We start from the raw sequence: 14,401 nt of genomic DNA, 5'->3' as shown, positions 1-14,401 counted from the left end.
ATAATAGTCTTTTAATTTATAATAAAAAAGAGCACCCCCCCCCCGGTCCAAAATCTCAGCGTTGTTTCTAATTTTGAGGTTTGAAATTTCTTTTTCGTTGCAAAATTATAATAAATTTATATAAATTATTTATCTTTAAGTACGTTTCCGGGTTTTCTATCATCTGAATAACGAAACACAATTTTAAAAAAGAATAAATATCCAAACTGTCTTTAGTTATTGAAAATTAGTCTAGCCTATTTTTTTATTTGTTTTTAATCCTCAAATTGTAATATGTTCGCCATATTGGATATTTTATTTTTATTTTAACATATTGACATTATATCTAAAATCAGAGACCTCGAAAAAACCACTGTGCCAATTAAATTACATACACTAATCAGATCTGTAATTATTATCATTTATATTATTCATTAATGTTATTATACATAGAAATAGTTTCTTATGTAAACGGAATGCATTGATTAGTTTAAAGTTTAAATAGTCAAATAAAGAATTTTTAAAAAAGAATCATCGACGCGTTAGAGACCAGGGGACTTACACCAAAAAGTCCCCCGAATTAATAAAATTCGAAAATTATATGCAGCTTCAGATCACTATTAAAAAATTAATGAAAAGCAGTTTGGAACAATAAAACATTAATAAAAAAAATATGATATAAACTTTTTAAAAAGTTTCTTAAAAAAATGTCTAATAACAACAGTCCTATTATAATATTATTCATGGAATTAAAATGGAAAAATCAAGTTTTCTTTTATATCAAAAAAAAAAATTAAGGCGCCGCTTTTCGAGTTCTATCATTTGGGGAATTGAGAGAGGTCCACTAGGACTACAACTGAGGGGAAATTCAAGAAAATCGAAGACAAAAATTTTTTAGGCAGGTACGCTTGAGAAATCTTATCCTAAATAAGAATTGATACAAATTAAATTGCCTAAAAATGAATTAATTTTCAATAATTACCATTTAACAGTTCTCAATTTGCATGTTCCCTCTCACAAGTTTTAATTTTGCATTTAAAATGTTAAGTTTTCAAAAGCATAATAAACAATTTGAAAAATTTTAATTTTCAAACCGCTTACTTTTTATTTTGCACGTTTTTAATAATAGTTACATTTTAGGTAGAGTCTACACTGTCGGCGCTGGCAACGAATATTCTTCATGACGCCGGCAACAAGCAATGTTCTCGGCTGTTTTTCCCGAAAAGCGAAATACGAAATAAAAGAGAATTACGCATAAAATAATGCATATTCTGTTAGAATTAAAAAAAAAATAAAAATACGGTGTGAATAGAAACTTCGTTAAACATAACCGATTATTCATTTGAATTACGAAAATTGCCCATAATAATAATAAAAATTATCGCCTTTATTATTTGATTGAGTAGATTTCGAAAAAATAACAAGAAACGCTTATGTTAAAAAAGAAGTGGGGGGATGACCAAAATAATTTATGATAAGTCACGGGGATGTGTCTTCCTGCCCCCCCCCCCCCGAGGCTTTGGAAAGGGGTAGGGGTTTGACTAATATTATTTCTGTGACCAGTCACAGGGGTTGCTTACCGCCCTTGCGAGACGTTCGAAACGAGAAGGGGTTTGATCAACATTATAGCTTTGAACAGTCACAGGAGTGTTTACCTCCCCCCCCCCTGAGACGTTGGAAAGGGTTAGGGGTTGAACCAACATTATTTCTGCGATCTCTTTAATTTAATAATAACCCAAGTGCGAATTGCCGGAGCTGAATACACGGCCCAGTATTGGCCCAATTTTGGTAGCCAAAGGTTGGCTAAAGTTATTGGGCCAATATCGGCATTTTAATCGGCACAGTGATGAGCCAGTGCGGCAGCCTATATTGGCTATTTATATTTGCCGATCCTCCACCGATGCTTGGCCTAGTATCGGCACTTTATTGTGCCAAGTATCACTTTTAGTACGGGGATCCATGTTTCACGAGGATCAGCCAAAGTCTGGCTTAGTGACGGCCCATTACTGGGCCAAATGACACTTTTATCACGGCAAACAATGTTTTATTTAAATCGGCCCAATGTTGAGCCAGTGCTGGCAGCCTATATTGGCTATTTATATTTGCCGACTCTCCACGAAGCTTGACCCAGAATCGGCATTTTGTTTCGCCAAGTCTCAGTTTTAGCACCTAATAAATAAATCTTACACGAAAGATAAAAAAAATTTATTGAAAAATTGTCAAAGTTCACGATGAAATTTGTTAAGTTCTGTCATTAAAAATTTTTAATGTTTATGAAAAATTATATTTCCTGTCATTGCAAAAAGTTGTAGTGAAATATTACGCGAAGAGCAATTGTAATCGATTAAAATTATTTATTTAAAAATTATTGTATTGATATTCCTTTTAACATTTCGTCGCATAATAATAAATAATTAGAAAAAGATAGCTTAAAATTTGGTTCTTTAACTTTTCTGAACTGCCGCTTATGAGGATGACTTTTTCACAGAGTTTTAACTTGTCTATATAGGCTATAGATTTAGGCATATAGATGTAGGTTCGACACCTCGTAGCGTTAGAAATTTTATTTGTAACATAATGTTCAAAATGAAATATATGTATTCATTCTAAATAGGGCCATTAATATTTATATTCAAAATACTCGCAATAAATTAATATTTATTTTTTAAATATTTTTTTTTCATATCCTTAGACCGCAGCCAGTGTTGGGCCGACAATGGCAGCCAAGCCCCGGCTGCCAAGTCAAGGCCATAGTTATCAATCCGGCAATTGCGCGACGGTGGCAGCCAGGTCTGGTCCAATACTGATACCTTGATTTCTTAGTATTTAAAAAATTATTATATTCATTGATGTTTTCCTGTAAAAATAGTTATACTTTTTCGTACTTATAAAGAAATTCCCACTAAGGATTGAAAAAATGTTTGATTTTATTTACTTCTTCAAGTTATTTTTTTTAAGTTTGCAATAACAAAGAAAAACTATCCAATTAGGGGGTTTAAGGGTTTAAAAATCGTAATTTATTTTTTTCATAAATAGTTTGGAAATAATTTTCACATTGTACACTTCAGCTGGTTTTTAGGTATATTATATTGATGATGTGTACAATGTGAAAATTGTTTCGAAACTATTTATGAACAAAATAAATCACGATTTTGTACACGTAAATCCCCTAATTGGATAGTTTTTGTTTGTTATTGCAAACTTTAAAAAAATTCACTTGAAGAAATAAATAAGATAAAAAATTTTGTCAATATATATATACGCTATGCCTTACAGCTAATAAAATCCCTCGTATCAGTTATTATTTAAAACTCACTTTCAATTGATTAGAATGCAATATGAAACGCTTTAAATTCCTAAGATTTAAAGTCGAAATATATAATGAATTTGTAACTAAGAAGATTGATTTTCTTACCAAAAAAGACGACGTTGAAGTTTTCCACAGATATGGATTTCAAAGTTGTGTAATTAATATAAAAAAAACTAAGAGTCACATCGAAAAAGTAAAAACACCTCTCGATTTGTCTCGGAAATATCTCGATGTGCATTTTTTGTTTTTTTGTTTAAACAGTTTTTTAAACAATGACGCTATTTGTTATTTTTCTGCAATTGTTATAAACAAAGTATGCATCGGATCGAAAAACAAAGTGCACCAATGCATTCCTTCCTACGATGTGCGTAAATAGCGTAATTGTTAAAAAAATTGTTTAAACAACAAAACAAAAATGCACATCGAGATTTTTCCGAGACGAATTAGGAGGTGTTTTTAATTTTTCGATGTGACTCTTAGTTTTTTTATATTAATTACACAACTTTGAAATCGATATCTACAGGCACGGAGCAACACAGCGCTGAACAACAAATGCTCTAATTGTTTAAAAAATGGGTTTACGAAAAAACAAAAAAATGCACATCTAGATTTTTTCGAGAGGAATTCATTGGTGCACTTTGTTTCTCGATCCGATGCATACTTTGTTCATAACAATTGCAGAAAAATAACAAATAGCGTCATTGTTTAGAAAATTGTTTAAACAAAAAAACACAAAAAATGCACATCGAGATTTTTCCGAGACGAATTAAGAGGTGTTTTTACTTTTTCGATGCGACACTTAGTTTTTTTTATATTAATTACACAACTTTGAAATCCATATCTACAGGCACGCAGCAACACAGCGCTGAACAACAAATGCTCTAATTGTTTAAAAAATGGGTTTACGAAAAAACAAAAAAATGCACATCTAGATTTTTTCGAGAGAAATGCATTGGTGCACTTTGTTTTTCGATCCGATGCATACTTTGTTTATAACAATTGCAGAAAAATAACAAATAGCATAAATGTTAAAAAAATTGTTTAAACAAAAAAACAAAAAATGCACATCGAGATTTTTCTGAGACGAATTAAGAGGTGTTTTTACTTTTTCGATGTGACTCTTAGTTTCTTTTATATTAATTACACAACTTTGAAATCCATATCTACAGGCAAGGAGCAACACAGCGCTGAACAACAAATGCTCTAATTGTTTAAAAAATGCGTTTAAGAAAAAACAAAAAAATGCACATCTAGATTTTTTCGAGAGGAATGCATTGGTGCACTTTGTTTTTCGATCCGATGCATACTTTGTTTATAACAATTGCAGAAAAATAACAAATAGCGTAATTGTTAAACAAATTGTTTAAACAAAAAAACAAAAAATGCACATCGAGATATTTCCGAGACGAATCGAGAGGTGTTTTTACTTTTTCGATGTGACTCTTAGTTTTTTTTATATTAATTACACAACTTTGAAATCCATATCTGTGGCAAACTTCAACGTCGTCAAAAAAGACGAGTTTTTAAAAAATTCCATGAATTTTCAACCAAATAGTTGAATTTTCAACTTATAAAGGATCCATTTCTAATCAAGAATAGACAAGTTGCAATTTTCAAAAAAAAAGTAATTTTTAACATAAAAAACCAAATTGTCAACAAAAAAAGTTCAATGTTAAGCCAAAGAGGTAAATCTTGCAGAAATATGATTTTTAAAAAACTAGATTTAACAAACATGAAAAGAATCCGGAAAAGTTCATTTACAAACGAATTCTACTTTAATTTTCTACCATATTGTTAAATCATTAATCAAAATATACTAATTTAGAACTTAACAATTGCATTTTTAATAAAAATACGACATAGAAAAAATCAAGAAAATTAATTTTCGACCAAAAAGATGCATTTTCAACAAAACAAAAGAATGTTATAAAAAAATTAAATTTTAAACTTATAAAATATAAATTTCTAACAAAAATGTAAAATTGCAAATTTTCAGAAAAAAATCAATTTTGAAAAAAAAACAAAAAACCCAAAATGGCAAAAAAATTGTTACATGTTAAAAAAAAGATTAACTTTCAACTAAATCGTGAAATTAAATTTTCAACAAAAGAGTCAACCCTAAAGAATAATGGGAGTCCAAAAATATGAACCTTTAATGATAAAGTTCAACTTTTAACCAAGTCGTTTAATTTTCAATTAAAGAAGATAAATTGCAAAAAAAAATAGTTAAATTTTTAACCAAAGAAATGAATTTTCCAGAATTGTATTAATGATCTACTAAAATAAGATGAGCTTTCAACAAAATATATTAATTTTTAACAAAATGTTTGAATTTTAAACCAGAAAATATGAATTTTTAATAAAAATATCAGTTTAAATCAAAAATACAATGTTTACCTTATTACTTAAAAAAAATTAATTCTTATTAAAAAAAAAAAAAAGTTTTCAACAAAATAGTTACATTTTTAACAAAAGAGTTCAGCCTAAAAATGACTTTTTATCCGCAGAAGATTAATTTTCTAAAAACAGAATAGTTAAATTTTCGACCAAAGTGGTGAATCTGAAACCAAAAGAATAATTTTTTTACAAAGTAGTTCAACTTTTAACTAAGCTTCTGAATTCCTAACGAAACAAGATGACTTTTTAACAAAATAGTTTCCTTTTTTACAGAATGATAAAATTTGCAACTGAATAATAGAATTTTTAACCAAACGAGTTGAATTCCGAACCTCAAATATAATAGTAGACTTTCTACCAAAAAGGATTTAAGCGAAAAGACGAGAAAAGGGGATTTTTTAAAAACAGAGAAAAAAAGAACAATTCTTTAAAGGTTAATAATAAGGGAACATACTAAATGTTATCAAAGTTCGTAACTTTTCTTCCACTGACCCCCAACCCCTGTTCGAACCATAGTTTTTAGCATGCCCCCCCCCCCCCCTCATGAAATTGGTAATGCAGTTTACTGACGACCCCTTAAAGTTTCGATTTTTGTATTTGATGAAATTATCCTTATAATGTATAGTTTAAAATTTGTTTAGCATAAAAATACAAAACGAAAAATCGACAAGACTCAGAAAACGAAATTACAACAATTAAAAGAATAATAGAGAACAAGTATATTGAGACTATACTTAAGACACTTTATTTTAAATTTTATTTATATTGGATAAAATATCAATATTACAGAGAAAAGTAACAGCGCTTTACATTGAAGAATTCAAATGATTTAAAAACTGAAACTGATAACAAAAATTAAAGGGCCTCTAATTTTTCTCATTCTCATCATTTATTATTGAGAAAGGATAAGAAAAGAAAGATCCGACAAGTCCAAAAAGAAAGGACGAGTTCGTAAACAGCCATTTTGGATAAAAATACAAATTTTGGGACCATTTTTTTTACTCCAAATTTTTATTTATGGTTATCAATAGTAATCAGAAAGCCAAACAATTTATCCTGATGACTTTTTTTATAAAAAAAAAATTCTCAGAGTTATAGCATTTTCAAAATATTTAATATCAATCGAAAATCAAAATTATAAGCCAAACAACGTACGATATAAAAAAAGTAGAGAAAAACATTGCTTTTTGAAAGCCCTACAAGATTATCATACAAACTTTTTGGATTTTCTTGTAAAATTGAAAATTCTAATTTTTATTGCACAAAAAATAATGAGATATGAAAAATCCTATTTTGTGGTCAAACTATGCAGGATACGAAAGAAGATGAATCAACAAAAATTGTGATCTCAAAAAAGATCTACAAATTCGTTAATAATCACTTCTTGATAGGAGGCGTACCTTCTGTTTTATTCGCGAGAAATAACATTGAAAATATAAAAAAAAACTTTGTGAAAAAATGATACAAGTTACGAAAAAAAAAGACTTAACAAAAATTATCCACCCGAAAAAGAGCCACAAATTTGTTATGAATTACTTTTTGATAGGACACGTAATTTTGGTTTTGATCATAAAAATGGTATTAAAAATATGTGAAAAAACAACAAAAGGTACAAAAACAAATTGTTAGAAAAAAGTTATTCGCCCAAAAAAGTGATACAAATTTGTATTCATTTATTACATTCTTATTATTTATGATGGAGAAAGTATTTTTTTTTCAACAAAAATTTTTTTAATTGCTTGAAAGTTGACACCACACATTCAAATTTTGAACAAAATGACGCAAAATACGACAAAAAGTCTCAAAGAGAAATGATATGTTTTGAAAAATCCTACAAAATTTCTTTAAACCGCTTTTCAATAGGACTCGTAATTTTGTTTCATCGTAAGTAATATATGCAGATAATCAAAAATTCCAATATTACGCTAAAAGACGCAAGGTACGTAAAAAATCTAAAAGCTTGTAGGATATTTTGCTTTATACATGTATAAAAAATAATATGAAAACCAAAATCCTATTATTTGCATAACAACGCGAGATAGAGAAAAATGTCTAAAAAAAGGATTGTATTTTTTAAGTTTATTTTAAGGTGGTTCAGAAAATATAAATTTACAACTGTCTGTCAAAAAACGAGTGCTCAGCGCGAGTGTCACGATAATATTGTGTACCTCAAACCCTACAGAGCTTTGAGAATCTTAATCTTTAACTATACTTATTTAAGCAAAAAATTCAGAATATGAGCACGCATATAAATACTGCTATCTAAAGAGATGTTTTTGATATAGTTTCATTCAAGCGTTCTAAATGTAAAGAATAAATGTCTGAGCGGGAATCGCGGGAATCAAAAGACGCGCCCCCCAGGCACACTTAAACTTGCGAGCCACGGACACAGCGCACGATGAGATTGTGCCCGCGACAATAAATAGTTCATTTACGGATTAGTTTATTACAAACTAACAATTAAGAGATAAATGTTTTTGAAACTTTCCAATAATTTCTGACCTTTTGGTTTAAAGTGGGGAATGTAAGACAAAATATTTATTTATTCTGTCAACCACTCGAGTAAAAATCAAAAATACATTTTTTTAATTTTAAAATTGTGGGATTCTCAATTTGAAAAATAATTTTATTATATAATTTTATCGTTTCATTATAATTTATTTAATTTATAGTTAATTACACAACATAGAAATTTACGAATTATTGTTTACTTACATGAATAATCGTAAGGGATGCGGTATTCCTATAAAATTTAACTCTACATCTAAAAACTCCAAATCGCTAATTATACATGTGAGAACGCTGTACGATCATATTTATTAAAAAAATTAATTATTTCAAATTTCAACTCACTATGTCTATCAATTAAAACTTTTAATGTCTTCAAATGTATAGCTTCATTTAGTAGAATTTCTACCGCTTCTTTTTCAAAACAACAAAATAATATTATTCATAGACAGTAAATTTTAATAGCAAAATGACTCATTTTCCCATAAAAGATAGCTAAAAATATTTATTACGATACAATTACATTTTAATTAAATTTAAAATTAAATCTTATGCATCTGCATATTTTCTTGATGCAAAATTTATTAAAATAATTGATTCATTAATTTAAAATAATAAATCAAAATTCTCGATATAAAATTTGTATTTTACATTTTTAAGTATTTACTATTTACCGACTTAGTATTGGCTATTTGATGGACTTGTTCGACGGGTGAAGATTGCAGGGGCAAAGTAGTTGGTTTGGTGCGATTTTCGGGTTGAGAGGCTTGGGGGGATCGGGCAATTTTTGCCGGGAGCGCCGTCTACAATTAGTTCCTCGAACTATACACGTGCCGCATCTAGGCTTATAATACTTTTGCTAAAGTTTAGTATCTTCATCACTTTCCACTATTATTGAACACATTACTGTTTGTAATAACAATGGCTTCGTTACTGCAGCAGCAATTAAAATCTCCTTATCCTGCTCTTGCATTTTTTGTACTTTTGTGTAACGTAACCTCAATTGTCTTTCACCAAACATTACGCGCCAAACATACATTCGACGCACACTCGAAACCGTTCATTCTAATGTTCACCTTCCACTTCACCTTAGTAAACTCCGCACACTTCTTTACTTCAACCATCAATTCACCCGGTTGGTCGCCTGGTACGCACCCCTGTGTGAGCTGTGATTGTTCATTTCGTATGGCGCGAGATTTAAAAACAGTTCATTCCGAGGTAAAATTTGACATATATATATATTTAAAATCCCTTTTCTAAATTATATATATATAATTGAAAGTTTGTCATGAGGTCAACTTAAGGACTTCGCCAGGAGCGGGTGCTAATCTGAAAAACTGCATCCGATACCAGCAAGGTAAAATTTCAGCCACAAGCACGTCTCACGTCCGCGAGATAGGTGGTGACAGTCTGTAACGGAATCAATATGACGATCCGGCAAAAGTTTCATGCATTCTGAGAACACGGAGCGACCCAAGGACGACCGCCTTCTGCATTTTTCCCGCAAGGGTTTTAGCATATTGTTTACACGAAAGGATGTTTTTCAGGCTATTAACCAGTGAAAGCTTGGCACCTCCAAGAGCGCCGATGAAAAGGACGATTAGGTTAACAGAATATTCCGGGTATAATCTTTGCAGCTCCCGCATAAGGTCTCCATACCTCTCTTCCTTTTCATTTTCCTTGGCTATGATGTTTTTGTCAGCTAGTGCCGAAAATTCGGTAACAAACGTGGTTTGCTCCTCGAAGTCAAGAAGAACCATGTCAGGCCTCGAGTGTGAAACAGGAACAATTGTCGATAATATAAATTTCCAGTATATGCAGCACTTATCATTCTCAACAATTGACTCGATGTCCCTAGGAGCATTTAGAGGAGTGATATTAAGGTTAATGCCTTAAGATTGATAGATATGGTGATAAAGCACTCTTAGTGCCGCATTATGCCTTTAAATGTAGGTCATTCCCGCATGAGTTGGACAACTAGATAGTATGTGAGCTAAATGCTCGGAATGTGCATGGCACGCCCTGCAGCTATTATCGGGAATGTCTTGGCTTAAAATGTGGCGACGGTATGTTAAGGTGGAAATGACACCGTCTTGGCATTCCAAAATGAAACTTTCCATACCAGACTTCAATCCGGGTGATTTAAGGAAAGCAAAAGTTAGCTCACACGACATTGACTGATCCTCCACATTTATGTGGAAGATACCGTGCATCCTCTTATCGAAGAGCTGCTTACTGAAGTTTTTCTCTTGTGCTTTCTTAATCCGAACTTTTAGGAGTGAGTACTTGAAATAGATAAGATTTGATGCATTTTGCTCACCCCTAATACTGAAGTTAAGTCCGAGTGTTTCAGCAGCCTCCTCCGCTGCTTTGTACAAAAACGTTCCTTTGCCCACTTCTTCGTGCTTCCTGAACATTTTAAGAAGAGGGTCTCTTCCATTTGCGGCTCTATGTACTGTACAGCGCTCGTAACGAGTGCCCCGAACTCTCCTACGCATGCGTCGTGCTCGGTCTCTGATTCGCTGCTGTTCGTGCGCAATTTGAAATGCTAAAAAATAACATTTTTATTTCGACGGCATGATAAAGGCAGAGATGAGTTGGGAGATTGCTCATGTAATAGAATAAGAGACTCCGTCAAAATCCGACTGCTAAAAGCGCCTTCTTGGTTTGTCGGTAATTGCATAAGTTAGAGAATTTTAAAAATGAGTTACCACCGCAGTTACAATTACAGGAGTTACCGTAAACGTAAATGATGTACTTCATATTTATCTACCACTCGAATATTAAGTGTTTATTATATAATTATTCTAATGATTCACAATTATTAGTGAGTAGTTATATAATGAAAACCAATTATTTTTAAAATTAAAATTTTAAATATTATATCGTTACATAGCTATTTATATGCTATAAATCATAAATTATGACTTATAATTTTATTACATTACGGGAAAAAATTTTATCTTCACCTTTTTTTAATGACTGATAAGTTTTATTTATTTTAATTATGACAGAGCTAAACATTTTTCTCTTTAAAATGTTGAATGCTATCAAAGTTCCAAATTCTGTATAAAATCAAGCAGAGGCAAATCAAGCAAATTTTTCTCTAAAACGCTTAAATTAAGTAACTATTTTAACATATGTTTATCAGTTATAGATTGTATTAATTAATATACAGTTTGTAGCTTTTTATGCTGAAAATACAAAAAATGTAAAAAAGTGCTTTTTCCAAACTCGTCAAACTATTCTCATAATATGAGATACCCCAAGAAATAGCTAACAAAATGCAAAATAAAGTATTATTTTTAATGAAAAACTTCATTCTATGTTTTCGAAGTATAAATTTACTGCTATTTAGATATATTTAATTTTTGCAGTAGCCACAAACATTTTTGTAACCAATTTCCCCCACGCAGCCACAGTGTTATAAAAACCACAGGTATCTCATATTATGAGAACCACACCGTGCAACTATGCATTTACAATTGTCTGACCTGTACAATGAAAAACTTTAACACTATCGATATATTCCTACTTAGTTATTCAATCCCCATCACTCCAGACAAACTTTACTGCTAAATACATATTTAATGAATAATAAATAGGGTTTAAAGAATTCCCTTCCAAGAACTCGACCACCATCGATTTCACGAAAAGTTCGCCTATAATCTTTAGAAGCCCAATGAAAAATTGACTATACCACGAAATTACTCTTTCTTCAAGGGCTAAAAGTTAGTGATAGAACCAACAGAGTGGGTCTCTTAGTTTAGCTGATACCCCATTTTCTCATATTACGAGAATATCTCATATTCGCGTACTCTCCTCTACTTTTACAGATTTATAGTGTTTTAAAACGAAATTTAAGGTATGATATATATATTTGAAGAAAAACACTCTCAAGAACTTCATTGTTTATTATTAGTGGCGTTGTTTGTCTGGCAAAAGATTAGTTTGATAAAAATTCTTGAACATTTCAAAATGTTACAAACTTTTTATTCAGAGCTTTTTACAACATTATTTTTAATTGTATGAATATTTTAATATAACATACATGATTGCAAATTCCTAAATATTAAACTGCAATCGGTTCTACAAAATAGTCTTAAGTTTGAGAGATATATGACCCATATTTATGAAAGGCCTTTTAAGTTTGAACCCCTCAATTACTTGCGGGGAAAACCTCGAAAGCATGCTTCTGGAATTAAGTATGAACCGTATATATCTTTGCCTATAGTCCGTATACCTGGTTGAACCTAAAAAATTTTGGAAATTTTCCTCCTTTTATGGTCTATTTCTGTTGTAAGAATACTCGGTATGAATGGCTGCGTAGTTATGAGCCAAAAATTACGAAAATAGAATTATCACAGTTAAAACACTGTTTAAAAAAAGTAATTGTTTAAGTTTTGTAATTTTACATAAAAAAATATTCATTTTCTTTAAAAAAAAGGCGAATTTTAAACGACAAATAGTTCAATTGACAAACAAACAAGAATGTAATAAATGGAATAGTTGAATTGCCAGTTTAAAAAACTTAATATTTTCAACAACAAAAATGAATTATCGACGGAATGCATGAATTTTTACCCACTTACCTTGAAGAAGTCAAAAGATAAATTTTCAACCAAAAATGAAATAGATGAATTTTCAAATGAAAACATTAATTTCCAACAATATAATTTATTTTGTATCCAAAGAGCTAAATATGCTACTAAAATCGTAATGTTTTAACCAAAAAGATTTATTTTTAGTTCAAAAAATTAATTTAAAATTAGAAAAAACGGGTTTTCAACCAAGTAGATCAATTTCAACGAAAATGATAAATCTTCAACAACAAAAATCAAGTTTCAACAAACCCCTTCAACTATTAACTTGTAAAATTCTTTAATTTTTACCTGTTAAATGTTTCAATGTATACAATTTGAAGTATTCCTTAAAAATTGTTGAATTTCACATCACAGTTTAAAATTAATTATTTAACTAAGCATTGGTTTTAATGATTTTTTCAACTATAAAATGTTATTATAATAAATACATTTTTTAAAATTTATTATCTGAAGTTTTTAGAACAATATTACTTTGATAATAATAATATGAATAATTATAGCTAATTATTTTAAAATATATTATTTAAATTGCAAATTATTATTATTATTTGATCATTTTTGCACGGGGCTGTCCCGGTATATATCATCAGTCACGGACTGGGTTGCAGTCAAGTACACGATGGGGGGACCTACAGCCTAAGGTGGGTTCCGAACCACGAGAACCTCGGTAAAGGTACATTGAAAGATATCCAGAGGTACCGGCTCAGGGATCGAACCCCGGACCTCTGAGGTGAAGTCCGAGTGTGTAACCAACTGAGCCACCGAGGCCTTATTATTATTATTATTATTATTTTTTTTTAAAAACATTTCAGTGTTGAAATGTTGTTACAGGCTTATACTGTCCAACATGTCGAAGGCATTTTTGGTTAGAGATGGATTTTTATTTGATCATTTTTGCACGGGGCTGTCCCGGTATATGTCATCAGTCACGGACGCATTTTTATAATGCAATCAAGTGATCTGATGAGAGCAGTCTGCCCAGATATATTAGACAAAGCCTGGTTTTACCCCATCATTGACGGACTGGGTTGCAGTCAAGTACACGATGGGGGGACCTACAACTCAAGGTGGGTTCCGAACCACCATAAAATCGGTAAAGGAACATTGAAAAATTTCCAGAGGTACCGGCTCAGGGATCGAATCTCGGACCTCTGAGGTGAAGTCCGAGTGTCTAATCAACTGATTATTATTTACTGATTATTATTACGTTTCCTTAACAGATTAGGAGTTTATATAATAAAAATTCAAGGATAATTTTCAAATTCAATATACAATTTTAAAATATAAGTTTCTGTTTAAAAAAAATTAAGAGAAAAATGTTCTCAGCAAGTATGCATCGCTGGAAACAAACTTTTTGAAAAATCATTTTCGAAGCAATGTTTTCTGGCTTCTGACATTGGTTTTTTTTTTAAAAAGGTTAAGTGCACCTTTCACTTAATTTTTACGCACAGAAAGTCTTCTTTTGATTTTGATTGAAAAATTAAATACGTGTACTTAATATCATACATACATACCAGGTGTATACATATGAAACCGGTATTGCCATTTAGCGGCCAGTAGGCACACTTGTAGGCACTGTCGGAACTTACCATTTGTGCTAATT

This window comes from Belonocnema kinseyi, chromosome 7, assembly GCF_010883055.1.
Source record: "Belonocnema kinseyi isolate 2016_QV_RU_SX_M_011 chromosome 7, B_treatae_v1, whole genome shotgun sequence".
Lineage (NCBI taxonomy): Eukaryota > Metazoa > Arthropoda > Insecta > Hymenoptera > Cynipidae > Belonocnema > Belonocnema kinseyi.
Note: the sequence above shows the minus strand (reverse complement) of the source record.